Genomic DNA, 27,716 nt, shown 5'->3' with positions numbered 1-27,716 from the left:
GTTTATCAAGGTTGAAAGACACAAGATAAATATAAAAAAAATTCAATTTTAATATACTAACGATATAGTAATAATAAACAATCAAAAATTAAAATTGAGAAAACAATATTATTTATAAGAACATCAGAAAATATAAAATATTTAGGGAAAGATCTGCAAAAGTTGTGAAAGATATGTACACCAAAGACCCTAAAATAGTACTTAAAGAAATTTCTAAACACCCAAATAAATGGAAATGTATATACTATGTTCATGAATTGGAAGCCTGAATATTGTTAAAAGCAAAATGTCAGAACCCTCCAAATTCATCAATAGATTCAATGCCATCCCATTTAACATCTCACCATGCTTTTTAGTAGAAAGTTTTAAACTAATTCTAAAATATTTCTAGAAATTCAAAGAACCTGAAATAGACAAGACAACTTTGAAAAAGAAAAAAAAAAAAAGAGCACGTTTGGAGGATTAGCATTATCTGTTTTTATGAGTTATAAAATTGTAGTATTAGAATAGTGAGGTATTGGTGTAAACATTGATGTAGCAGAATAGAGGCCAGAAATAGACACAAACATATATCTTCATATATATATAGCTGAGTTTTGACAAGTTTATAAAAGCAAGTAAAGGTAAGACGTTTAAATCTTTTCAACTAATGGTATTAGAACAATTGGATATTCACATGTAAAACTATATATTTTTGATCATTCTGTGCACCACATACAAAAATCAACTCAAAAGGGTAATAGACCTAAATATAAAACCTAAAACTTTAACACTTCTAGAAGAAGGCATAAGACAAAAGCTTTATGACCCTGGATTAAGTAAAGGCGTCTTAGACATAACTGCATAAAAAAAGAACTTGTAAATTGAACTTCATCAAAATTCAAAATCGCTCTTCAAAGACATTGTTAAGAGAATAAAAAGACAAGCTGTTAAGAGAATAAAAGACAAGCCACAGACTGAGAGAAAGTATTTTCAAACCATGTATTTGGTGAAAGATGTTTATCTATAATATATAAATAACCTTCAAAAATAAATAATAAGAACATAAACAGTGTTATTTAGAAATAGACAAAAGATTTGCCTTCACCAAAGAAAATATACAGAAAGCAAAGAAACATATGAAAAGAAAAACAACATTATTACTTGTTAGCGAAATGCAAATTAAAGCCACAATGAGATACCCCTGTACTCCTATTAAAATGGCTAAAATTAAGAAGCCTGAACATACCAAGTATTGCCAAAAATGTGAAGCAATTGGAATTCTCATACACTGCAGAGAGAATGTAAAGTGGCACAACTAATTTTGAAAGCAGCATGGCAGTTTCTCAAAAATTTAAACAACCACCTACTATATGATCCAGTCATTCTCCTCTTAGGTATTTACCCAAGAGAAGTGTAAGTGTATACCAATGCCAAATCTTCTACGCAAATGCTCACAGAAGCATTATTTGTAACAGCCAAAAAAGTGAAAACATCCCAAATGTCCATCAATTGGAGAAGAGGCAAGCTGTGGTATATTCATATAATGAAATACTATCAGAAATGAACTATTGATATATACTACAACACAGATGGATCTCAAAATAATTATGCTGAGTGAAAGAAGGCAGACAAAATGTGTGCATATTGTAGCTTCCATTTATATAATTGTAGGAAATGCAAATGAATCTATAGTGACAGAAAGCAGATTAGTGGTTGCCTAGGGATTGGGGGTGGGGGGTGCAGGAGAGAGGGATTTCAAAGGGGCACAAAGAAACTTTTGGAAATGATGGATATGTTCATTATCTCAAATATACGTATGTCAAAACTCATCAAATGGTATAGTTTAAATATGTTCAGAATATTGTATGTCAATTATATTTTAATAAAACTTAAAAATAAAAGGTAAAGGCATCCATGAAGAGATACAGGAGCAATAGGGAAGATTGTTTCATCTCTTCCCTTCTCATATTCTACCTTCCCAGTCACAGCCTGGGGATGGTGAAGGAAGAGAAAGAGTGAAGTTGAGGGGATATTGGGACTTGGGCCAGCCCCAGAAAAGCCACAGCTTCCCTGTTCCTCCTACCTGCTACTCTGCTCACTTCCACAGCCTGTTTCTTAAATTGATGTGTGAGAGCTGGCAGGGACCTGAGAGATGATAAAGTCATATGCAATAGTCAGCAAATGTTTGTCAAACACAGTATTGGTCAAAGAAACAGAACCTATTGCAAATATAGATATAGATATAACTATATATATATGACTATATATATAACTCTCTATATATGACTACATATATATAGTCATATGTTGCATAATAATGTTTCAGTCAACAATTGACTACATATACGAGAGTGATTCCATAAGATTATAATGGATATTTTATACTCTACTTTCACTGTACATTTTCTATGTTTAGATACACAAATAATGAGCATTGTGTTACACCTACCTGCAGTACTCAGTACAGTAACATGTCATAAAAGTTTGTAGGCTAGGAGCAACAGAGCATACCATATAGCCTAGGTATATAATTGGCTATACAACCTAAGCTTGTGTACATACACTCTATGATATGTCCACAATGACGAAATCGCCTAACAACACATTTCTCAAAAGGTAACTCCGTTGTTAAGTGACACATGACTATAGACACACACACACATACACATACATATATATAAAGAGAGAGACAGAGAGAGAGAGATGTTTATTAAAGGATCAGTACATGCAATTATGGAGGCTGACAAGTCCCAGTATCTGCAGCTGGCAAGCTAGAGACCCAAACGAGTTGATGGTGTTAAGTTCCAGTCAAAGGGCAAAGGGCTTGTTCCAGCTCCAGGTATTCAGGCAGAAGTGGCCTCTTACTCAATTTTTCTGTTTTATTCAGATCTCCAACTTATTGGATGAGGCCCACCCACATTAAGGAGGGCAGCCTTCTTTACTAGTCCACTGATTCAAATGTTAATTTCACCCAGAAACACTCTCAGAGACACACCAGAATAATATTTGACCAAATGTCTGGGCACCCTGTGGCCCAAGCAAGTTGGCATAGAAAATAATCCATCATGCTCACTGTGGTGACTCTTGTTGAAGATGTGGGCAGGGCTAAGAGGAAGTGACAAAGGATAGTGCAGCACTGTGGGATTAACAATATAAAGGAGATACTGCCACTCCGAGGCTAGGACCTGGCGGGGAGCAGCTACCAGCACCTGGGCTCAGTATCTGCAGGAGGTGAACGTGAAACTGGGGTAGTGGCCTTTTACAGAGAGATGTAGACAATCCACTGCCCAGTAGCATGAGAGCAAGGGAAGTCCATATCTTAACCTTATTCTTCTTCTGCCCCAGTTTCTGTACTGGTACTTCACATTAGCCAAGACAGAGGGAAAGCAAGCCCATTGAGGCAGTTCATACAAATCAGCCTCCCGGGGCCCAAAGCAGGTCAAAGAAGACTCAAAAGTGGCTCAGGAGGGGTCAATGAGAAATATACAGTGCACCCCATTACCAGTGAGGCCATTAAGGCTCAGAACAGTTAATTTCATAAGGAACAATTAGCAGAGCCAGAACCAAACCGGCTTTTCTGACACCGAGTCCAAAATTCTCCCTAATTCTTCCTGCTGGCAGTCTGCTTTTTTCTTTCTCTAAGATGAGTCAAGGGGCTTCTTTGGGACTCACGACCTAGATATTGAAGGGCTTCCAGCTTGATCTGCAGATGTGATTGGGGCCCTGGGGTCTGCATTTCCCTATTGTCCTAAGACCTCCCACTCCTGACCTCTGCCTACTTCACCAAACACTTTATTTATTTTGTTGAGACAAAGTTTTGCTCTTGTCGCCCACGCTGGAGCACAACGGTGCGATCTCAGCTTACTACAACCTTCATCTCCCAGGTTCAAGCAATTCTCCTGCCTCAGCCTCCTAGTAGCTGGGATTACAGGCACGTGTCACCACGCCAGGCTAATTTTTGTATCTTTAGAAGAGATGGGGTTTCACCATGTTGGCCAGACTAGTCTTAAACTCCTGAGCTCAAGTAATCCACCCCCCTTGGCCTCCCAAAATGCTAGGATTACAGGTGTGAGCCACTGCACCTGGCTTCACCAAACACCTCCTGTCCCTTTAGTCACTTCGGCTGCTTGTCTTCTTCCAGTCCCTCAAAGGCACCAGCCTTTCACCTGCCTCTGAGCCTTTGAACACACACTTCCCTCTTCCAGTAATGCCCTTCCTCTCACTATTCTCCTAGCTCAGTCCTCTTCTTCCCTCTCTTGCAGAGATACTTCTGTTACCCACCCACCTGCCATTAGAATTCAGCCACCTTTCTATTCACTCTTATTGCCCCCTGTTCATTTTCTTTATACTCTTATAGAATGTGTAATTATATTTATATTCAGAAATGCTAACAATTGTTTCATAACTATCACTCCCACTGGCTTTGAAGTTCCATTGGGGTACGAACTATGACTGTTTTGCTTACTGCTGTAAATTCAGTGATTTGCACAATGCCTGGCACACAGTAGGTGCTCAGTAAATATTTGTTAAATGAATTAAGCAACTATCTGTGTAACAAATCTTAAATCCCAGCAAAAGAGGGAATCCATGAGAGGCACTAGCCATCAAGGTAGGTTCCCAGACTCAGGGCTTCCCTTATGAGGAACCTATCACTTTCCAGTAGAGATTTTGGAAGCACCCCTCTGTTTTATGACACGCTTATAGAATGCCCCCATTAAAGCACCAAACCTTTAGTTTAAGAAAACTTAGGTATTTTATCCCCTTGAGAAAATGACAATCCCTTGAGGAGGAATAGGGATTTTAAGCTCATCAGTCACTTATACCTCAGGGTAGGTATTTATTGAACCCTTTGATCCTTTAAAAGAAAAGTACCAGAGAAAGAATGCTGGGAGGGAGATGGAGGAAGGACCCCAGAAAAAGGAAGGATAGAGAGTGAGGAGGCTAAGGCAGGCCCTGCCTAGATTCAGATTCATTTGACCATTTGTTGAGCATAAACTATGTGGCAGGCATGTGCCTGGTGCTTTGCAGACATTCTTTCTAATCCTCACAAGCTCCAAGAGAAGCAAGAATACCAGCCCCATCTTATCCATGAGGCCATTAAGGCTCATGAAGGTAAAATAATTTGCCCAAGACCACACGGTATGCAAGTAGGAGAACTGGGATTTCAATCTTGATCTGTCTGGCTCCAAAATGCATGGTTTTTCCCTCTAACTTGACAGATTCCTCCAAAAATCATGGGATAATCTAGAGAGAATGTCAAAACTTAAACCTCCCTGTGGCAGAAGGCCTGGATAGACTCCGGCAGATATTCCCATCAAGAGCAATGGAAGCCACAGCTGAGATCCTCATGTATTTAATGAGAACAATCATAACAACAGTAACAGTAATAATAATAACTAATAGCAAGTGCTTATGAAGCCCTGTGGCCAGAACCATATTAATGAGACCCTCTCACATATCCCTCACCTCAGCCCCAGGAGAAGGGTGCCTTTATGAGCCTTATTTTACAGAGAAGGAAGCTGAGGTTTAGTGAGGTTAAGTTATTTGCCCAAAGTTACACAGCGAATAAGCCAGGAGGCAGGCCCCAGAGTTCCAGCTCTGACTGCTCTACCCCTTTCAAGGAGTACAGCTCTTAAACTCTCCATTGGGGTGCTGTGATTTTTTGGGGTGGGGGGCTTCCTTCCTAAAGAACTGCCCACTATTTGGGCACCTGGGGCATACCATGCCTCTCCCTTCTTCCCTGCACCACCCCACAGCCATGTGGGCAAACACCCTGCCTCTCCCCAGGCAGGGGATGCCCAATTTGCATAACTTAATTAAATTCTGCATTCTCGTTTTCGGAGAAGCAGGCCTATGAAGGATGCTGAGTGCATGGTCTTAAGGCAAATCAACGCAGATGATGAAAGAGCCTATTTCGGTTAAGCAAATTATGAGGAGGCGGGCGATGTCCTCACTCTAATAATTTCCCGTGAATTATTTATATGGAAACTGCAATTACATCGGGCAAAACAGTGTTGTGTGCATAAAGCTCACTTAATTACCCAACCACCTGTTGGGACACAGGGTCCTCCACCAGCCCATTTCTTCCCCCAACAGGTCCTTTCTTTGGAAGGGCAGGGAAACCGGGGACCTGAGGCAGGCGGAGCTGGGAGGAAAACTGTGGCTGCAAGGCCAGGAAGCACGACCTCCACTAAGCAACCAGCCTCCAGGCACCCAGCCCTGCTGCCTCTGGTCCAGCCTGAAGCGACACTCCCCATTCTCTAGGGCCTGGGCAGCGCCTGGCTCTTCAATGCCTCTATCTCATCCCTGCAAACGAGACAGGAAAGTGAGGAGTAAGAAAGGGAAAAACGAGAGGAAGAAACGCACTCCACACCCTTCCCAGCAAACCCTGTAACCAAAGCAAACGAGACTTCTTTCATCAGTGCCCTGTTGTTTAACTGGAAATGAGGGTTGCCATGGCAACCATCCTGTCACATAGTATTTCTTACCACTTGCCAGCGGGAGAGGCGTTGATGTGGAGCGGAGAACTCCGACTGGGTGAGGAAGGCTGGAGAGGTGGGGGTTGGATTGTTTGTGATCCATTTGTTAAAACACAAGGTCACACAGGCCTGTCCCTAACCCGGAGCATCTTGGGTTCCTCTCCGTTTCCAGGATCATGTGGGTGGGGCATGGGAAAACAGCTCCTTCTACTCACCCCCTGGGGAAAAAAAACATTGTAAATGTCAGAAATGTGATGGAACTGTTAAAAATACATGACATCGGTAATACAATAAATGGTGAAACATATATTCTTCTTTGCTCTGTGACTGTAAAAATCACAAAATTTTCTCCAACTAAAAGTAAAAACAAAGAAAATGTATGACCACCGGGAGAGGATGGACAGGAATCAAGAGTGTCAGTCGCAAGACGGGGGCAAGTAGCCCTCCTTCATCCCCGAATTTTAATCACAATATGTCCAGGCCCCAGGGAGCAGATACGGGTCTGATTAAAGGTGGGCAGAAGGTAAAGTTAGTCATGTATGCGCTAGGCTTGTGGAGAGGTAGGGTTTGGAGATCCGGGCCGCCTCCTAACTGCTGGTTACTGAAAGTCGCTGGAGATCAAGAATCCTGGCTTCTAACCCTGATCAATCGCTTACTGCTATACAATCTTAAGAAACTGATTAACAGGGGGAAAAAAAAGAGAAACTGATTAACAGAGAGATCTTTTAGTTAGCTCTGAAGTTCAAATACAATGACTGCAGTACCCTGATTTACTTCACAATTAATGATGCACATAGCAAGTGGATAAAATAATAACTGTATTTAGTAGCTTAAAATAATGATAATAGTTGACATGCATGGAACACCACATATATGCCAGCACTAAACTGAGCTTTATATACATTTATCATAAATCCCATCTCAGAGACTGAAAAACAGAGGTTAAGTGATGGGCCCTAGCTACAAAGTCAGGAAGTGACAAAGCCAACCTGGAAACCCAGAGCTCTCCGACTCAAAACTCATGCTCTTCTTGGTAGGAGGAAGTCTGGAGATCATAATCCAAGTTTTCCGACAGTCAAGCTCCCAGCCCACGTCTCTACTGTAGTTGGTCTCAATCCAGTCTAGGACCGGCTGCTTAAGGGATGAAATGGAGTGTTTTTTCTCCTTTAAAGATTTACCATGTATAAATGTATGAGAATATTAAAGGCAACAATTAACTTTATTGGAAACCTTATATTCTCCAGCCTCATTAGAGCTGCCAACAAGATCTATTATTAGTATTACTATGCAGATACTGTAATAAAAAGGGTATTTAAAGTGGATGGTTTGGCAATGAAATAAAATAGCTTTTCTCTCTCTTTCTTTTCCTTTTCAAGATATATGTGTGTATCAGAGATGGTCTGGAGCAAGGCAAAAGCCCATGAGACCTGAGGACTGAAGAGCTCATAAAATTTCCCTTTGCCACCATTGCAGACAACTAGGACAGTCAGGTGGGGACGGGAGCTAGAGGTCATCAGAGCCCTCTTAGCCTCTCAGCAGGCTCGCCCCCAATACCAGTTGGAAGAGAAGGATTTCTGCAGTAGAGAAGATCCTGTTTATTCGAGCAGAAATGTGCTGTAGGGTCCAAATGCTGTCTCTGTACAGTTGTGGGCATCTAACCAAATCCTTCTTGGTAGCTTCAGCATCTTTCATCTCATCTACTCATCACAAAGATGGGAAGTGATTCCCCTCACCCCTTCCCTCTCTCTTCCTCTAATACCCCACATCCCTGCCCTGGGTTATGGAAAGTCAAAAAGAAGGAGAGCCTGTCTCCTTGCCTTCTATACCCTGGCTTGCCTCCCCTCCTAGCTCAATTCTTTCTTCTCAACTCAAAGTCTCCCTGGATGAGGTGAGAATTTCTCCCAGGTCTGGCTCAGGAACACAGGGAGCATGGGTTGCTTGGGCTTCCCCACTCCTCAGCCTGCCAGCTTCCATAACACGGAGAAGATGCTGCCCTCCATCCCAAGGCCACCTGTTCCTCCTCCCTGAGCAGTGGCTGCCTCAGTCCCCACTGAGCATCCAGTGATGCCCTTTTCTAAGAACCTGGGATGGGTGACAGAAGGGGCAGCTGGCATCTGATCTCTGACTCCCTGGAAGCACCCCTGACCTGCTGAATGGAAAAGTCACAGCTTCACTGGAGGCTCAGTTCTCCTGTGAAGCCTTATAGAGCTGAGCCCACACTTATGATTACTACCCTTTTTATTAATGCTAATAGTTACCATTTACTGCATGCCAAATACTGACTCATTTACTCTCCATGGCCACCCTGTAAGGTAGGTACTCTTGTTATGTTCATTTTTTGAATAGGGCAGGTAAGTTTCAGAGAGAAGATATAATATACTCAGCCTTCATCAGTGCTCAACTGGACCTTTACAGTAGACTTCTCACTGGTCTCCTTACTGCCACTCTTGATGATCTGCAATTCATTCTCCAGTAAGGCAACACCCTGTAAATCTATTGAATGTGTCAGTCCTTTTTGTGCCTCAGGGCCTTTGCACTGGTTGTTTCCTCTGTCTCAATAGAATGTTCTTCCTCCATATTACCTCTTTATCATCATTCAGACTTCAACTCAAGGAGACCTTACCTGACCACCTTCACAAGCATGCACCTGCCTGTTTTATACTCCACACTGTATCACCACATGTCCAGTACCTGGAATAGTATGTGGCACATAGTAGGTACTCAGTAAATATTTCCTAAGCGAATATTGATGAACTTATCCAAAGTTACATACTAATCAGAGTTAGAGCAGAGAGTCAAATGCAGGACTGTCTGATTCTTAACCACATCACACATATGTGTGTGGTTTGGTTGTTCAGGAGAAAGAAGAGTGGGATGGGGGCTCCCTAGGGCCACTCAAAGACAACCCACCAAGAGTCCGAGGTCCTTTATAGGACCCAACTAGAAGCCAAGCAGTGGGAAGGCCAGGTGAGGACATTAAACCCAAGGAAGGAGGGAAGGAAGAAGGGTTGAGCACGTAATCCCAGGGCACTGATGGAGAGGAGACAGGGGCTGTAGACTGGAGGCCAGGGTCACAAGTGAGCACTGCTTGGCTATGTGATCCCTACTCCAGGCTACCAAGACTCACTAATCCCAGATGACAATCACTGGCTCTTACTTGCCCCTCTCAAAGAGAGAGAAGACATGACTGTACGAGAAGCTGTGGGAAGCCAGGGACCAAGTCTCATGTGCTGGGTACCTGGCTTGAGGGACACACTTTATGAATTCTCCAGTTCTGAACTTCCCTTAGTGAAGTCCGTTTTACCCTGAAACAGCAGTCAAGCCACCTGGGGCAGGCGGGGCTGGGAGGCTCCTCTGTGCCACGGTCCCAATAAGACTTCACACACCCACCTACACCCAGGCAACACTAGCGGTCAGTTGTGCCTTCTGCCTGTGACCCAGGGAAGGCTATTCTATACTTCACTTTTAACTTACAACAAAGTGTCTAACATGCCCAACAGTAATCACTGAGCTCGTACTATTATCATTTTGAGCTCTGGGGAGATGGAAAGAATGCAGAAAACACTATCTCTTTTGGGAGATCAATAGTTTAACTGGGAGAAGGACACACACACACACACACACACACACACACACACACACACACGACATACTACTTAACTGCTTAAGAGCACGGACTACGTCAGGCCAGGCAGACTCACATCCAAGTCATCACTCAGCCACTTCCTATTTGGGCAATTGTTTCCAGCTGTCTAAGTCTCAGGCTTTCCGTGTGTGCATACACAACAGTGCACGCATCCCTCACACACTATTGTGGAAGCAAATAGCAAAGCACTTCGTGAGCTGTCTGCTACCCACGTGCTCAATAAGTGAGAGGAGTTGTTGTCATTGCCATTGTTGTTACAGGAAACAGCCCACAGGTCACATATTAAGAAGTACAAATTAATTCATTCATTCCAGGCGAATGCAGCTCATAACTGCTGAGAAGACCCTGATGAAGAAATATCATTGAATGATGCTGTGGGGGCGGGCAGACTTCTTGGAATAGGCAAGTTTTGAAGCTAGGAGATGATTCAGAGTATTAGCATATCAAGAATGATTTCTAGGGCTTGTCAACTTTTCCTTTTTTACATTATAGCACACAGATAAAATGGCAATATTTGCTCTGCATGCTGGAGTCAATAGCACAGGCTACTCGCAGTTAGAGGAGACCTTGCTATCCTGACCCACCCAGGCATCTCAAGGGCTGAGGGATTTGCCCCCTCAACACACAGGTAACTTAGTTGTGACTCAGCAATGTGGCACAGCAATCTAGTGGGGAGCTCTGGTTTAGAACAAGTACATCAATTGACAGATGACCAAACAGACTTGGGGAGCAGAAGTGACTTAGCTGAGGTCACTCTGGGCCAGCACCAAGCAGAGAACCAAAGGTCCTATACTATATTGTCTGTTCTCAAAAGATAGGAGGACATCAGGTCATGTGAGAAGGTCAAGTAGCTCACCCCAGGGCAAAGGAGTGGGGCTAAATAGCATTAATGGAAGAGATCTGACCCAGTAAATAGTAAATCTAACAGTAGCTAAACTGGGCATCCAGGGTCTCTGGCACTGTGCTAAGTGCTTGGCATGCCTTATCTTGTTCGTGGTAATGGCCCTATGAAAGGTCACTGTGTTAATCAAATTGTGATGTCAGCTTTGATGGTCACCAGAGGAGAAAAACCAGGGTGGGGGGCTGTCTCCAGGGCCATGCTAGTCACACTTACCTGGAGCAGGAAGCAGGCTGATCCTTTAGTTTCAGACCTCCACAGCCAGGGCCAGAGAAGACAGCCCAGAGAAGAATGGCAGAGCTTGCTTCATCTGAGCTGAAGGAAGCCCCCCCACCCCACCCCCTCATTCTCCTCCTCTACCTTCCTTACCTGCTGCATCCACGGGAGCGACATGCTTGCCCCCTGCCACCTTGCCATATGCGTCTTCGGCAGCCCATCTCCCAGGTGAGAAGTGTGTCAGCATAGCCCGCACTCCACCACTATTTAGAACCTCAGCCAGGACTTCTGAGGGCACCAGCAGCATGCAGGGAAGTAACTCACAGACACTCAGCTTAATCAAGGATACGCTTGGCCCAGCCTGAGGCCCAAGTCTGGCTTCTTCCATCTGGATCTGTTAAGGCCCTGGCTGGTCGGACAATGCCTCTTGGCCTCAGTCCTTGGATATACTTAATCCTTTCTGGTCAAACTACCCTCTCAGTTGCCACCTGACAGCCTTGGTGCCCGTCTCAAAGGTCTTCCACCAAGGCTTCTTTGCTTGTGTCCCCTCCCTTGGCTGAATGCAGCTCCATGCACCCTATGTCCGGCCCTTGTCTTCAGAAGCCCTCTCCTTCTCATGCTAAGTCCCTGCATTTTCAGGCTGTGTTCTGCTCCTGGCCTTCCCCGACACTGTGCTGCCTAAACAAACACAGCTACGACTTTCAGACGGCACGGCAGAAATGGGAATAAAATCGGCATTCTTCCACTTGGCTCAGGGAGGCCTGCTGCATGACCTTGCCCTTGCCTCACTCTTCACCCTTATCGGCTGGCACCTCCTCTCGCACCCCACTCAACCACGCTGATGTTGGCGGGTGGTTGTTTCTTCCATGACACCAAACTCTCCTCCTGCAGGGCTGTGTGCAGGCTGCCCCCTCTGCCTGGAACACTCTTGACCTGACCCCTGCTGGTCCTGCTTATCTAAGCTCAATATAATCGCTTATTCAGATGAGCCTTTTCTTACCACCCTCTCTAGAGAGTAAGCCCCCACTCTGCTTTGTCTCTTGTATCATCACCCAGATATTTTCCTTTGTACCACTTGTAAAAATCTAGGATGATATGTTCATCTCCCGCACTACGAGACAAACTTCTTGAATGCAGACCATGTCTTCTCTCCATTTTCCCCTTGGCTGGCATAATTCTTGGTATATACTGGGCATTTATTTAAAATGTATGGAATGAAGGATTGAATGAGTTATATATCCTAAATTTCAATCCCAACCTTGCTGCTGACTAGCTGTGTGAACTTGGCAAGTCACTTCCTTCTTTGGGACCTCAATGTCTCCTCTGTTGACGGGGATAGAGAGGGTGATGGTTGAAGTCATCCCAAAGGTTCTTCCGGCTCTGCTCCTGCTGCAGCCAGGAAGTAACCTAGAAACCAGCATTAAGGGCACAAAGCACCCCTCAGCCAAGGAAAGATCTCACTTCCCCATGCTCAAGGTATGAAAAATACTTCCATTATAGGAGAAGTAGCTTGCACCAGCATGAACAGCCTGAAATGGAGGCAGCCCTGGGACTGGTAGGCCTTGGCAGAGGCACCAAGGCCCAGTGGGCCACAGTGTGGGAAAAGATGGGGGCCTGCAGGAAAAGCGCCCCAGGCCTTGTCTAGAGCTGGCTGGTGAACAGAGGAAGCCTCTTAGCCTGGGTCCTTGCATTCAACAGAGCTCCGAACCTCTGTGAGGGAGCACCCTGGGACCCAGGATAGACACAGTACTTGTCATCAGAAAAAGGAAGCTGTTTAATCTATGTTTTAAAGTTTAAATGATTCCACCTGAGATTTACTGCGCCTGGCCTCTCTCATCTCCCAACCCAGCTCTCAATACTTCATTCAAATTCCATTACTGTGCTGACACCCCTCCTGGAGTTGAGTTCGTTGCAAGGAGTCCCCCACTTTTATTTCCAAATGAGCCTCCCACTCTCCATCTCTGCAAAGTTCCTTGACCCAAAGGCAGCTCCAGAAGCCATGCTGGGATAACCCACTCACTGTCTAATGGGGATGCTGGGCATTCAACAGGTGAACCCCAACCCCGGTAAAGTATCTGAGAGGCTTTGAGCTTCTCAGGGCTCCTGAAATTTGAGGTCTCATGGCACATACACTGTTTTATCTCCTCCTCCTACAGCCCAACTCTTAGAATTCTTTTATCATGCTGAAGTTTGGGGCAGACATCAGCTGTAGGGTTGTGTGTTGGGCCTAGGGTACTGCAAAATCTCACAGACAAGCCTCTTCTACATTAGTTCTCTAAGCTTCAAGTGTGTGTCCAACCTCACCACATGGTCTTGAGCCTTCAATGGCTCTATGGGTGGTTTCACCAGCCACCGTGATGTCAAAAAGCTCTGGGGCTTGGTTAGCTTTGACTTTCCAAAGATCTTCCTTTCTCTCTTCATATTTGATCCCCATAGCACCCCTAGCAGCGGCCTGCTCTGTTCAAAAAACCAGGATGAGGAGTTAAGGGCCTGACTCTGCCCTTCCCCAGCCATCAGATCAGGCAGGTTACGGCCTCTGCTCCTCCCTCCATCAGGTGAAAAGTGGGCCAAGTGAAGATTAGATCTCTTGGTTCTAATATTGGAGAGAAGCAGAGCAAGTTTTAACAAGAAAAAATGAAACTGGGATTCAAATCACGGATATGATTTGCCTGAGATCCCAGGATGCTTGGCTGAAGAACCAACCCTAGAATTCCTTTCCCGACTTCCATTCTTATTATCTTCATGGGATCATGGGAAGCTCGTGGCTACTACACTGGACAGCAAAGATAGAGAACATTTCCATCAAGACAGAAAGTACAATCAAGCAGTGCCCGTTTGGAAATCATCTATATATGCCTTTCTCCCCTCGGTTAGATTGGTCTCCTGAAGGGCAAGAACCTTAGCCTCCTCACCTTAATACCTCCAGTGCCTAGCCCTGTGCTTGGTATCACAAGTGCTCTAACATATATATCAGGTGGAGCTGTTTGCTCGCAGAAAGCCTCGCCACCCAGCTAGGAGCTGGGTCTCAAGCTCAGCCTAGGGAACACTGCTGGAGAGTGGGGTCTGTATGGGATGGAGCATCCCCATCTTCAGATGGGGTGGCCAGGAGCCTGGGTGCTGGAACAAGAGGCCTCACTAATCCATCTGTATTCTACAAGGACAGGTGAAGAGAGCACCTGGTACCAAGGGGGATCCCAGGTGGAAGGGAGCAGACACCACCCATAAAGGAAGCCAGCAGAGGGTGCCACTTCCTCCACCTACATAGACAGTCCCAGCTGGGCAGCCACCTCGTTAGCACCAGGAGGCAATTCTGCTAATTACCAAACCCAAACTCAGGATTTGTATTTTTCTGAAATGCTCACCCAGGAGGCAAATCTTCTGCCTTTAAAAAAAAAAAAAAAAAAAAAAGTCAAGATGGATAGGGGGAGAAAAAGCTCATACCAGTACATACTAATTCAATCTAATCTTGGTCATTTCAGTTTCTATAAGAGAGTGCTTTCATAAAGCTACAAAGCTGACATCCATAACTCTCCAGTTTCCCCAGACAGGACACCTCTGCATTAAGTTTCCCATTTATCTTCGGAGATGGCAAATCATCCATTTATAATGGGATCTAATAAAGCAAGCTCCCGTTGCAGTCCGAGCTGCAGGAATGCACTTCAGATCCAGAGACACTGCTTTGGAGCCCATGATGGCTTCACCTTCTAGGTGTCTGAGTGCAGCTGGGGCGTCAGCATACGACTTAGTTGTGGTGCCATGTGTGTGTTGCGTAGGAGGGTGTGGCCTGCAGGAAGTAGCTACCCTACTCTCACCAGCCAGCCCATAAATCGCCCCCCACCCGCCGCCAAGACCGACGGAGGAGCTGGGCTGGGCTTGAGACTAGCTCTTTAAGGTAGGCAGAGTTTCCTGTAGGGATGACAATTTGGAAAGGAATAGGGTTTGGCAGGCTGACACAGAGGCTTAGCTGAGTAGGTGGGGACAATGTCCCACTGTCACAGGTCAGGTTGACTGAGAGCAGCCCCTGAGACGGAGTTTTGCCAGTGGGGTGTTTAATAAGAAGTGGCATGGGACCCACAGCAGTGGTCATGCAGGATAGGAACTGAGCCTGGAAAGAGGGAGGAATCCAGCTTTTATGCAGCCCAAAGGCAGCCTTGGCACCCCACAAGGAGTTGTGGTGCAGAGAAGGGCCCTTGGGAGCCATCCCGAAGCCAGCCAAGATGGCCAGGCTTTTCTATTCCCACATCAATCTGTCAGTGGATGTGGGCCACCCTAGAGGGGCACAACCCCAGCACAAGGCTGTCTGCAGCTGAAGTGATCTCTGTAGAGACCAATCGCGGAAGCCTGTCTGCTGACTTTCCCAGCTGGTCAACATGTTCTTCACTGACAGGAAATCTGGGCTGGGCTGCGTATGATAGTGTCTGCCACACCTGCTAAACAACCTGTGTCCCTCTCCTCTCCACCCAAAAATGTGGTTTTTATCATCTGTACCTGTGACCTATGATGCCAGGCCTTGGGCAGTGGCAGACAATGAGCCCAGCTTGACACTCACTCAGTTCTACGCCCTGAACTTTCTCTGGACAGGTATCATAATAAAGCCCATAGACCAGGCCTGACTGGCCCCTGGCTCAACATCTGTGGGAAGCAGAAGGACCTTGGCAGTGAAGGGGTTGCGGGCCCAGCCCTGGCTAGCGCTGGCACAGGCTAACGGGATGCAAAGACCAGGCAGAGCCACATCAACAAACTTTGATGAAGGGTTCCGGGTTCAGAAGATACAGGGCTGCTCTGATGGAGCACAGAAGTCTGCTAAGCGCCTTTTGGGCTTACCCCAAAAAGGGCTTAGCAGACTGCTGTCAGGGGGCTTGCCCCAAAAGGGGCTTAGTGGACTGCTGTCAAGGAACCTCCTGACCTGGTAGGGAGGCAGGTTTGGCATCCTCTGCTATCTCATATGAGTAGGAAATGTCCTCTGCCCAATCCCCAAGCTGGAACAGGGAGTTCTGGGTTGAATCTGGTGCCATTTCCAAAGCCCAGTAGGAGTCTGGCAGTTATCAAGTGTTAGAAATGGAAGGAGGGAATCCTCAGAGGTCCCAGTACCCATACAGGGCAGGGGTCCCCTTGTCTTCCTTTGGGGTCTCCCAGAAGCAGACTTGGAGACCAAGATTCAAATGCAAATCATCATTTTGGACGTGAGATCAGGAAACATCAGAAAGGACATGGGGAAGAGGTACAGGGTGGGAAGGCAGCCAGTGAAGGATTCCTTATCCAGCAAGTTTGCACTGTGGGGAACCCATGCTTAATCCTGCCGGGAACTCTGAGAAACAGTGGAAAACATTTGCCTTGGTGTGAACCCATCTAAGGGATGTGGGAACTGGGAAATTTGTGTACCGGCTCCAGTCAGTCATCACTTGAGGGCTCCTTTCCCAGGGAGAGTGTGGGCATTAATTCCCTCGCATTTCCAGTTGATGAGTGGGCAGCAAAATAGACTCTGGGGGCAGAGAAGCCTCTCAGGCAGAGAAATGCAGGTGCTGGCTGCTGAAATAAGGGAAGGGGATATGGGCAGCCACAGGATCTGCTGCCCCTCCTCTGCATCCCCAGGTATGGTCACGTCGCCTCTGATCAAGCTCTTCCTGGAACAGGGAGCTTACGACCTCACAACCACACATTGCATTGCTGGACAGTTCTAGTTCTCAGAAAGTCATTTCTTAGGTTTAGCAAAAATCTGCTCACTGGTCAGTCTTGGTCCAGTGCCTTCTACTAGAACCAGGGTAGGAATTTGTGTCTCCGTGTTTCACGGCTATCTCCCCAGCATCTATAAAAAACACCTGGCACGTATTAGGTTTCATCAGCCCCCTGCCTCTTAGGAGTCTATGACTCTTTCCTGTTTCTAGTTTGCTTTTCCACTTATACCCACGTGTTTAAGCACACAGCACCATGGCTGGATCAAAGCTGATCTCCAGTGCTGGTACTCACCCATTTGACAAGCAGTTGGTGAACTCCTACTACATGGCAAACACTCTTCCCAAGTGCTCTGGGCTCTGGCTCTCTGGGACATAAAGTATTAAGACAGAGTTAGAAGAGAAAAAAAAAAAAAAAACAGACACACACACACACACACACACTGGGGATTATGCTTTTAGGAAAGATGGGAGGTGTTGAGTTCATCAGGCACGAGTCGAGGCACACACAGACACGCCCCCCGCTCACAGCTCACTACGTATTCCCTTTAACAGAGCTAACTCTCCCAGTGTGGACACTGAGGCCCGGCCAGCCCTTAAAACACGGTCTTCAGGGAAATCAGCCCTTCAGCTCTCCCACCAAACCCTTCAGGAGAAGGCATGAGGAATGGTTTTCCTCACAGTCCCCAGGACGCACTTTCTGTTGCCCATTAGGTCTGGGGAACTTGGCTCTCAGAGCCCCTCCCAGAAAGAGCCACAGCTCCCTCTGCCATTTGTGTTTCCTTTGAAATGTCTCTGTGTGTGCAGTTGGATTAGCTCCCCTGACTGAAATATGGCTCGGGTGCCAGGAAGAGCAAGCTCGAAGCAGCAAGGCGAGTTAAGCTTTCTGCCTCTAGCCGAGGGCTTAGCGGTGCAGATTACAACAGCAGGTGATGAGCGACGTTAGCCGCTGCTGTGGAGACTGTGAAAATCCTGTTACAGGGCAAAGGCGTTTTAGCTACAGCTCCAAATTTCAAAGAATGATTGAGTTGGAACATGGCAGGCAGGAGGGAACTAGGGACCAAAATTATTTGACTTAAACTGAGAACCAGGCCTGAGGGGGCCGCTGGGTTAAAGAATTCTGGAGAGGGACATGGGCGTACTGCCCCCTGCCCACCATCCCCTGGGTAAAGACTTGCTCCTCTCTCCCCAACAGCATGCCCCCTCCTCCTTTCCACCTCCCCTCTGCTCCCCTCCCTTACCCTCCCCTCCTCTCCCCTCCCCTCGCCTCCCCTCCCTTCCCTTCCCCTCCGGTCCGCTCCTCTGCCCATCCATAAGCATAAGGAGCTTTCATCTGCCTTGAATTCTGTCTTTCTCACCAATCTATAAGCCTCTGGAGACCAGAGCCCATGTCTTCAGCCCTGTGGAGTTCAGCACAGCTCCTGGCACATGTAAGTGCTCAATAAAATTTGTCAAATGATCAACTGGTTACTGCCTAAAGGTGTATCTTCCTTGCCTTGTTCCCCCTGGTTCCCAGATTCCCCATACCACACACACACATGCCCAGCATACACACTGAGCACTCCTGGGAACCCTCATCTTTACACAGCCACCCCTGGTTCCTTGAAAAAGAAATAGCACCTGGCTGCAGACCGGAATCCAACTGCAAATGACTCACTTAGGGCAAAGGAGCATGGGAAAGATTTGTGAAACCAGTGAAAGAATGAGGCTTGAGTATTTGCTTTACCCTGTGTGGTGGGAAAATGATAAAGTCACAGGATTTAAGAGTCTTTTCAGGCCGAGCACGGTGGCTCACGCCTGTAATCCCAGCACTTTGGGAGGCCGAGGCAGGCAGATCACGAGGTCAAGAGATCGAGACCATCCTGGCCAACATGGTGAAACCCTGTCTCTGCTAAAAATACAAAAAAAAATTAGCCGGGCATGGTGGCGTGCGACTGCGGTCCCAGCTACTTGGGAGGCTGAGGCAGAAGAATCACTTGAACCCAGGAGGCGGAGGTTGCAATGAGCCAAGATAGCACCACTGCACTCCAGCCTGGTGACAGAGCAAGACTCCGTCTAAAAAAACAAACAAAAAAATAGTCTTTTATGCTGGGTGCAGTGGCTCACACCTGTAATCCTAGCACTTTGGAAGACCAAGGCAGGTGGATCACGAGGTCAGGAGTTCAAGACCAGCCTGGCCAATATGGTGAAACCCCGTCTCTACTAAAAATACAAAAATTAGCCAGGTGCGGTGGCGCATGCCTATAATCCCAGCTACTTGGGAGGCTGAGGCAGGGGAATCGCTTGAACCCGGGAGGCGGAGGTTGCAGTGAGCCGAGATCGCACCACTGCACTCCAGCCTGGGGGATAGAGCAAGACTCCATCTCAGAAAGGAAAAAAAAAAAAGAATATTTTCCAGAGTCTTTGAGTCCAACATCCACCACCATCACCACATCGACCCTCCTACTCCTCCACGACCCATATTGGCCTTAAGGGGAAGTAGCTTGAAGTGGAGGAAAGAGTATTTGGGCTTGAAGGCTATTGGGAATCTAGGTTCAAATTCTAGTTTTTCAAGTCACTTAACCTTTCCAAACCTCTGTTTCATCATCACCAAACTGCCAGTCTTATAAACTTTACCCTGAGACAACGTCTATAAAGAAATGAATCAGTGGTTAATACACAGTAGAGATTAATTCAATAATAATGGCATTGTTATTTCAGGAATCCTGATTCCCCATAGGCTAAACCTCTATCCCTAAGGAAACCCAGTTTACAGAGGACATGAGGTCCCTTGATCTGATTTTATCCTCACAACAACACTATATGAGGGGCGTGATGATTATTCCCTCTTACAGAGTGGAAACTGTGGCTCACAGAAATAACTTCCCCAAGCTTGCTGGGCTAGAAAATATGAAGGCTCAACTGGAACCCAGTTAGTGAGACTAAAGCCCAGAGCTGTTTTCTATGCCAGAGTACCCACCAGACCGGAGCAACTGACTATCACAGGGAACCCTTATCTGGGTGGGACCTATTGTCTGGCAGACAAAGATGTTGAGGGCAAGTCTTTCCTCCCTCCCTTCCTCCCTCCCTTCCTTACTTCCTTCTTTCCACCATGCAGTGATTAAGCGCTTGCCATCTGCTCAGCCGCTAGTAGTGAATATGCGGGATAGAGACGGTCTGGTCCCCGCTGAAGGCAGCTAGCAATCCAACCGAGGAAAGGAAACAACAATTACAAGTAATTTCAGAGCACTGGGTCACATTCCCAGAGGACTACCATGGCGCTTCACATAAAATGCACATGTGGGGTCAGAGGAAAAGAGGAATGGTCAGCAGTGCCACAAAGCAAGGACAAGAAACCCTGCAGGGCTCCGAAGACCCTGGAATGATGAACAGAAGATCCTAGGTGACTGCTTGCCTAGGAAGGAGCTGTGCAAAGATGAAATGAGCTGCCTTGGAAGACAGTGAGTTTCCCATCTCCACAGGTATTCAAGGAGTGTCTGAGTGATTAACTTTGGATCCCTCCAGCCCAAGACTCTCCATATTGATAACAGTACCTGTTAAAGAGTCAAATATAAGAGGAGCAAGGGGATCCAGAAAGGTCAGCTCACACTCCCTCCAGAGAAGCCGGAGCTTCTCTGAGCAGGGCGCAAGTCAATCACTTCACAGCTCAGCTTAATACGACTTCAGTCTCCTCATCTCACATAAGCCATTGCCCCTCCAACTTCCTGTGCCTGACTCCTCCAGACCAACATTTAGAAGACCTGCAGCTGCCGCTGCTTCCCCTAAGAGAAAACAAAGGAGAAAGCAAGCAAAGACCATCCGAAAATCCCCTTGTTTGCCCTCCTCTTCGGAGTCTCTGCAGAACACAGGCTGGCTATGTCCCAAACAAACAGGAGACTGGGCTCCACTTCTGCTGTGCCCTTTGCAAAGGCTCCTGTCTACATCTCCTCTGCCAGCAAGATCTTGCCCTCCCAGAACTCAGGGAGGGACTGCAGACCATGAGACTCTGGGGCAGCAGGCCTCTCATTCCTCTACCTCTCCCTTTCCTTGATGCTGCAAAAATGAAGGTGCCTCAGGCTACCTGCTCTGGAGATCCTCCTATGTCATGCCTAGGATCCCAGACCTGGAAAAGACGGCCTTCAGTAGCCATGTCCTCTGGTCTCTTCATTAGCTACTGAAGATGACACAGCAATGTCAAACCTGCAGTGACCCCCCCCACCCCATGCTGGCTACCAGCTGGGCAGAGCTACATTGTTATTGTTAGAATTATGTTGAAACTGATTATTGCCCCTCTACCTTTAGGCAGAACAGATCTTAGAGCCTGCACAGGCACATAACATCCCAAGATGCAGCAGAAAGAGGAGGGTTTGGAATAGATCAGTGTTGCATTCAAATCCTGGCAGTTTGCAGCTATTTGACTGTGTGCTTGTGACATCAACTCTCCATGCATTAGTGTCCTTGTGGTTAAAATAGATGAGACTGACTGGCCCATGTTACACATATGATATGTGTAAGCCTCTGGCATCTAGTAGGTAGCCCCTTCCGCCGATCTTTGAGGCCCCTACTAGCGACTCCTAGGGACAGGGAACAGAAATGGAAATGAGCCTTCTTACTTCCTTCCTCCAAAGATCGGATTCTTATTGACCTCAATCACTGTGACTTCTGTGATTTACCAAGAAAGGAAAAGAGCCCTCCTCCCCCACAGTCATTTGTTTTTAGATCCAGGCAGAGGCCAACCAGCATCACCCTCTCTGGCCACAGCACCCTGATGTGTGCCAGCCAAGCACCACACCTGGATGTGCTGGGGGAAGGAGGGCAGGGCAGATGGCCCCTCTGGTCCAGCTGAGGTAAGGGGAGCCAGCCACTGCCCTATGGGAAGAGGCAACCGAATGGAAATTGAGGTATCTTCCAGCTGGGGCACCCAGGCCTCCTCCCAGGAGCAGTGGGCTGAGCTGGACACTGGACCCCCTTGAGGGCTAGCCCTCCCTAGAAGACCAGATAAGGAAGACCAGGCTAACTGGGGAGCAATAGAAAGAAAGGGTGGTGGTTAATTTTGTGTCAACTTGGCTGAGTCACAAGTTGCCCAAATATTTGGTTAAATATGATCCTGGGTGTTTCTGTGGAGGGTGTTTAGGGATGAAATTAACATTTGAATCAGCAGCTGGTCAAAGCAGATTTCCTCCCCAACGTGAGTGGCCTCACCCAATCAGCTACAGGCCTAAATAAAACAAAAGGCTGACCCTCCTCCTAGCAAGAGAGAATTCTTTCTGCCTGATTGCCTTCTAGGACATCAGCTTTTTCCTGCCTTTGGACATAAAACATTGGCTGCCCCTGGGTCTCAAGCCTGTTCCAAACTGAAACCTCTACCATTAGCCCTCCTGGTTCTCAGGCCTTCAGACCCAAGCGGGAACTTAAAACCTCAGCTCTTCCATATCTCCAGCTTGCCTACAGATGTGGTACTGCAGGCTTGGGACTTGTCAGCCTTCATAATCGTGTGAGCCAATTTGTTAAAATAAATCTCTTTGTATCACACACACACAATTGGCTGTTTCTAACCCTAATACAGGAAGATTCCTACTCAACAATGGAAAAGATATCTGAACACCCTGAGCTGCCCAACCATGGGATAAGCCATAGGTGGGAGAGGGAGGGAGCAGCCCCTGCCTCAAATGCAGAAAAACCAGGCCCTATCCAGCATACATGTGGATTCTTGACTTGGATGAATACCAGGCCTCTCCAGTGTGCCCTCCTCGTTTTCCTCCCTCCAGAGCCGTATCCAGCATCCATGAAGGGGACAGTAGGAAGATGAATTCTGAGTTCTATGTTTTCCAAAGACCCTTCCAACTCTCAGAGGCTATGATTTTAAGACAGAGACAGGGAGGGTGTGATGTGGTCATTCTCCATAGATGTTGTCCCGTGCAGTGCCCCCAGGGGGAAAGGAGCAGTAGGACATTCGTCATCACCATAAGCCTTCCTTTCTGCCTTTACCCACTTAGATCAATGGCAGGTGAGGTGAGTCCTCTGTTTCCCAACCCTGTGGTCTCTTGGTACCATAAAGCCAAGAGGTGTGTGAATGAGGAGGGAGGAAGACAAGACAGGGAAGGCACACTAGAGAGTCCTGGGATTCATCCAAAGCAGGAGCAGCAAGAACAGGGTGTGGGTCACCCAATGGAACAAAGCAAAAGGTTCCCAAAAGCCTGGCCCAGCTCCATAATTTAGAGCCACAGTGCAACTAGAGGACCTCCTGATCGCAACAGCCTGCGTTCTCCATCTCCAGCAGGAAATGATGGGAGAATTATAAAGACATGAGGGCTACTCAACCTAGAAAAGAAAATTCTCATCTTTATGTACTTTAAGTAAAGATTTAAAAGAAAACAGTATCTGTCTTGCTTGAAATGTTTTTGCAATAAACCTATTATGAAGAAAAAGTGGGATAAGGGTTTTCTTCCTGGCTGTGACAGCAAGTTTGGGATGAAAGAGAATCTAATGGCCTCTCCTCCACCTCTTTCCCACTTGTATGTCCCTCCCGACATGTTCCATGCCCAGCAACATCTAAAATGTGCTCCTTCTCACTCTCCAGCTGGCTCTGCCCAGATATCTTCAGGGAGACCTGAAATGACCAGCTGAACACTGTGGTTCAGAGATGAGTCAGCCGGGGCGGTGGTGGCCATAGTGGGAAAGCTGACAGCACAGGTGCAGGAATGGCAGCGGGGAGTGGAGCTGGTAAGACACATGGGACTGCTGAGCAGAGCCTGGGGTGCCCTAGGGGTTCAGCCTCAGCACAGGGAGCTCCTGAGGGGATTCTGCCCACCCCTTCCCCCAGAAAACCCAGCAGATGGTGCCTGTGAAGGGGGACACACTCGAGCCGCCAGCCTCTTTTGTAATGGATTCCAGGGTGCTAGAGTAAGCCAGGAAGACCCAGAGTATTAGGAGTTGAATTGTCTCCCCAAAATTCATATGTCAAAGTTCTCATTCCCAAGGCCTCCAAATATGACCTTATTTGGAGATAGGGTGTTTACAGAGATCACTAAGTTAAAGTGAGGTCATTAGGATGGCCTCTAATCCCATATGTCTGGTGCTATGGACTTGGGATGTGTCACTCCTCCAAAATTCATATGTTAAAGGCCAAGCCCCCAGTGTCACTGTATTTGGGGATAGGGCCCATGTGGAGGCGGTAAAGATTAAATGAAGTCATAAGGATGCACCCCTAATCTGATAGAGCTCACGCCTCTATAAGTAGAGGAAGAGACACAAGAGCTCTCTCTCCATTCCACGTGAGGCCACAGTCAGAAGGCAGCTGTCTGCAAGCCAGGAAGAGACCTTGCCAGAAATGGACCCTGATGACACCTTGAGCTTGGATTTCCAGCCTCCAGGACTGTGGGAATAAGTTTCTCCTGTTTAAGCCACATAGTTTGCGGTATTTTGTTACAGCAGTCCAAGCAGACTAATAGAACTGGTGTCCTAGGAAAAGGGGAAATGTGGACACAGAGACACACACAGAGGGAAGATGATGTGAAGAGACATAGGGAGAAGATGGCCATCGGCAGCTGAGGGGAGATCCTGGACCAAATCCTTCCCCTAACACCCCTTGGGAGGAACCAACCCTGCTGACACCTTGATTTCAGACTTCTGGCATACACACCTGTGAGACAACACAGTCCTATTACGTAAGCCACCAGTCTGGGGTGCTTTGTTAGGCAGCCCTAGCCAACTCACACACTGGGCTAGACACAGGTAAACCACAGGTCAGAGGCAGGTAGGATCAGGTTTGCCCCCCATGCACCCCTCTGCTCTCAAACCTCCCCTTGGCCTGGAGGGGAACAGATTCTTAGATATCAGGGTCTTTCTTTCCTATTGATGTGCCCTGGGCCCCTGGAATTCCAACTTTCCATCTCACTTTGCGGGTGGACTCCAGACAAGGCCTTAGTTTGCTATGCAAGAAGAAATCATTTTTAATCAGGAAACAGTGACTCTCAGAGAGAGAAATCCATGGAGACAGAGCAGGCCTGGTGCCAGGGAGAAGGCCAGTTGCCAGAGCCCAGTTCCCTGTTTTAATTCCATGGTTCATGGGGGAGGGCATCTCCGCCCTGCTGAAGGGGAGGAGAAAGACAGGGGTACTTATCAGCAGAAGCAGATGCCCTCCCAGAGGCCTGGCTGGTGCCCTCCTCTCGCTGGGCCTGCCCCAGTATGATGGCTGGACTGGAAGGAATTGGAGGCAAAAGCAAGCAGAGGCAAAAGGAAAGGGGTGGGCTCAGAAGGGAAAGGTGGGGGCCAGCACCAGCTGCCTAGCTGTGCCCCGCCCCTTCTCCTCTCCTCAGTGTCTGCTCCCCCATCACACAAGGAAGGAGTCCCTGCCATGCAGTTCCAAGGAGGGACAGAGACAGGGCATGGAGTCACACAGACAGGAAGGAATCGGGTGGGCATCCAGAGAAGGCTGGTATGAGAACAAGGGACAAAGATGGGAGTTAAATGCACTCACGAGAAGCTGCCTCCAAAGGCTGCCGGGACGCTTCAGAAAGCATGTCAGTCTGGCTTTCTAGCTGTCTCCAGACTGCGCCGCCAGCACCTTTGGGATTCTCCCATCACTAGACATTAAAGACAATGAGGCCATCTGCCCCCACCCAGCTGAAACACTCCCTCCTATCAGCCCTGAAAGCAGTCCGTGAGATAGCTGAAGAAAGGAGCCCACTCCCAGGGGTAGGAAAGGGGAAGAAGGAACATGGATTTCCAGATCATAGAGTGAAATCCCTAAGCCATCAGGTTGATTTGGGATTCTGGCAGACAAGCAAATCTGCAGAGGGGAAGATGCTAGGGCGGCTTAACAAACAAATTCAAAGCAAAAGAACAGCATTGACAACAGTCCTCCCCACCACGGGCCCTCTTACAAGAGCTTTGAATTCTCAGCGATGGATCCAGAAGACAGAGCAACATCTTAGCCAGTGGTGGCAGCAGCCTGTGTTTGCAGGAGCCTGGCACATCAGGTTCAGTTCCAATAAGTGCACTGAAGACTCTGAAGCCTGAAAATCCGACAGTATTTTTCAAGGCACTGTGGAAGACAGATACACTTGGAGCAGGCAGACCTAGGTTTCAATCCGAGCTGTATTTCCCACTAGCTGGGTGACATAGACTAGTGACATAAATATCTCTGAGCTTGCTTGATTTTCAAAATAGGGGTTTGAGCATCTACATTATGGGTGTGGTGAGTGGATTAAATGAGATTAGTATAGAGTCAGGCACATAGTAGGTAGATACTCGACAAATGTTCTCTTTGTGACCCTAATCTTCATGCACTTCCTTCCTACCTAATATACCCAGGTCCTAGATGGGAAAGGGTTGCCCTGGCTCTGTTTGAAAATCTCTAGTGGCAGAGAACTAACCACCATGCAAAGGGTGAAAGCTCTCCTGGTCAAAATGTTATTTTGCTTATTATAATATAAACCAAAATCAGCTTCATTGGTCCTTATTCTGCCCCGCCCCTACACACTGTCACAAATACATCATCTGAAGAGAAGGAGGATGCTCTCCTTCACCTTTAATAAACATTCCTGTTATCATGTGCATCTTCCACAATCATGCCTCACTCCCATCTATTCACTTCCTCACCTATTCAACAGGTGACTAGCTAGCTCCCCTAAGACACTGTGGAGGACACAAAGACAATGGTCCTGAATTCATTGTGAACCAGGAATCCCCAGCTGGCTAAAATCTCAGAGTGCCTTTGCAAACTCTTTTTTACCCTCCAGAGGCAGTGCAAAGGGAAGGAAAGGCTTGAACTAACTTTGGCAGTGCCAAAGGAAGGAAGGAAGGAAGGCCATGCTCTCCGTACCTCCAGAGAAATCTGAAGGTTGGCCACAGAGGAAGCATGGTGATCCTAATTTCTCGTTCCCAATAGGGCCTAAATTCACCTTACAAGGCAGGAAACTGCTCTTGGCTTTGAAATGAGCCAGCTCAGTCTTATTTGCAAAGCTGTCCCCAAAGTCTCCATAGGAAGTATAATATCACCATAAAGAATCGTTATCTTCTCATGTGACTACTTCTCCCTCTTTAAAGAAATAGTCTGAGTTTGCAGTGAGCAAGCCTCCTCCTCTCTCCCCCTCCTTCACCTGATACTATTTTGGCTCCCGATAATTACATTAGGTATAGAAACTGACTTTATGTTGCTAATAATTATACATGCTTACAAAACAGATGGGTCTGGGGATCTGGAGGGGGGAGTGTTTATGGACTCGGAAATGAGATGTTTTGTTGGTAGGAAATGGATGGTTATTTCCAGGTTTTATTGCTGTGTTTCGTAGGACTCTTCTTAAATCTTGTTGATAATACTTTGCCTGTATTGCCTTCCGTGCATTTTATAAGACTTAGATCATCAATCCTGAGTATGCGGGGAAAATGGCATTAACTGCCCGGAGCCGGAGAGGAAGCCAGAAATGACAGGGACAGGCCAGTGCCACTCAGAAGAGGCATGCACTGGGGAGTCGAGAGATTCTTCTTACCAATGGAAGGCACTTGGGAAGGGGGGATATCCCATCAAATATCTGAATCAGAAGGAACCTTAGAAGAAGTCGCCTGGTCATGCAGTTAGTGTGGTCCCCAGACTGGCAGGACCATTATCAACCCAGAAACTACTGGAAATGCAAATTATCAGCCCCTTCACAGAACTCTGGGGACAGCCTCCAGGAATCTGCCTCTCTCCCGGTTGATTCAGAGGATTGCTAAAGCTTAAACATCACTAATCTTGCTCAATCATTTTGTGTTTAAAAGTGAGTAAACTGGCCAGGAATGGTGGTTCACACCTGTAATTCCAGCACTTTGGGAGGCCGAGACAGGCAGATCACCTGAGGGCA

General features: G+C 47.1%; 1 long non-coding RNA gene across 2 annotated transcripts; it reads right to left on the bottom strand.

The window, feature by feature from the left end:
- Window positions 1-1,555: 1,555 nt before the first annotated feature.
- LOC116556245 lies at window positions 1,556-27,716 on the bottom strand. Of its 2 annotated transcripts, none has more exons than XR_004270900.1 (4): window positions 25,352-27,716; window positions 6,471-6,679; window positions 2,066-2,127; window positions 1,556-1,971 (listed from the first exon to the last, which is right to left on the bottom strand). It is a non-coding gene; the product is annotated as an uncharacterized LOC116556245 (long non-coding RNA). The 2 variants fall into 2 exon arrangements; XR_004270899.1 differs by lacking the exon at window positions 25,352-27,716 and adding an exon at window positions 7,451-12,694.

The sequence above is a fragment of the Sapajus apella genome, unplaced genomic scaffold (assembly GCF_009761245.1).
Source record: "Sapajus apella isolate SASKATOON/1434 unplaced genomic scaffold, GSC_monkey_1.0 scaffold16, whole genome shotgun sequence".
Taxonomy (NCBI): domain Eukaryota; kingdom Metazoa; phylum Chordata; class Mammalia; order Primates; family Cebidae; genus Sapajus; species Sapajus apella.
Note: the sequence above shows the minus strand (reverse complement) of the source record. Positions and strands in the feature narration are given on the sequence as shown.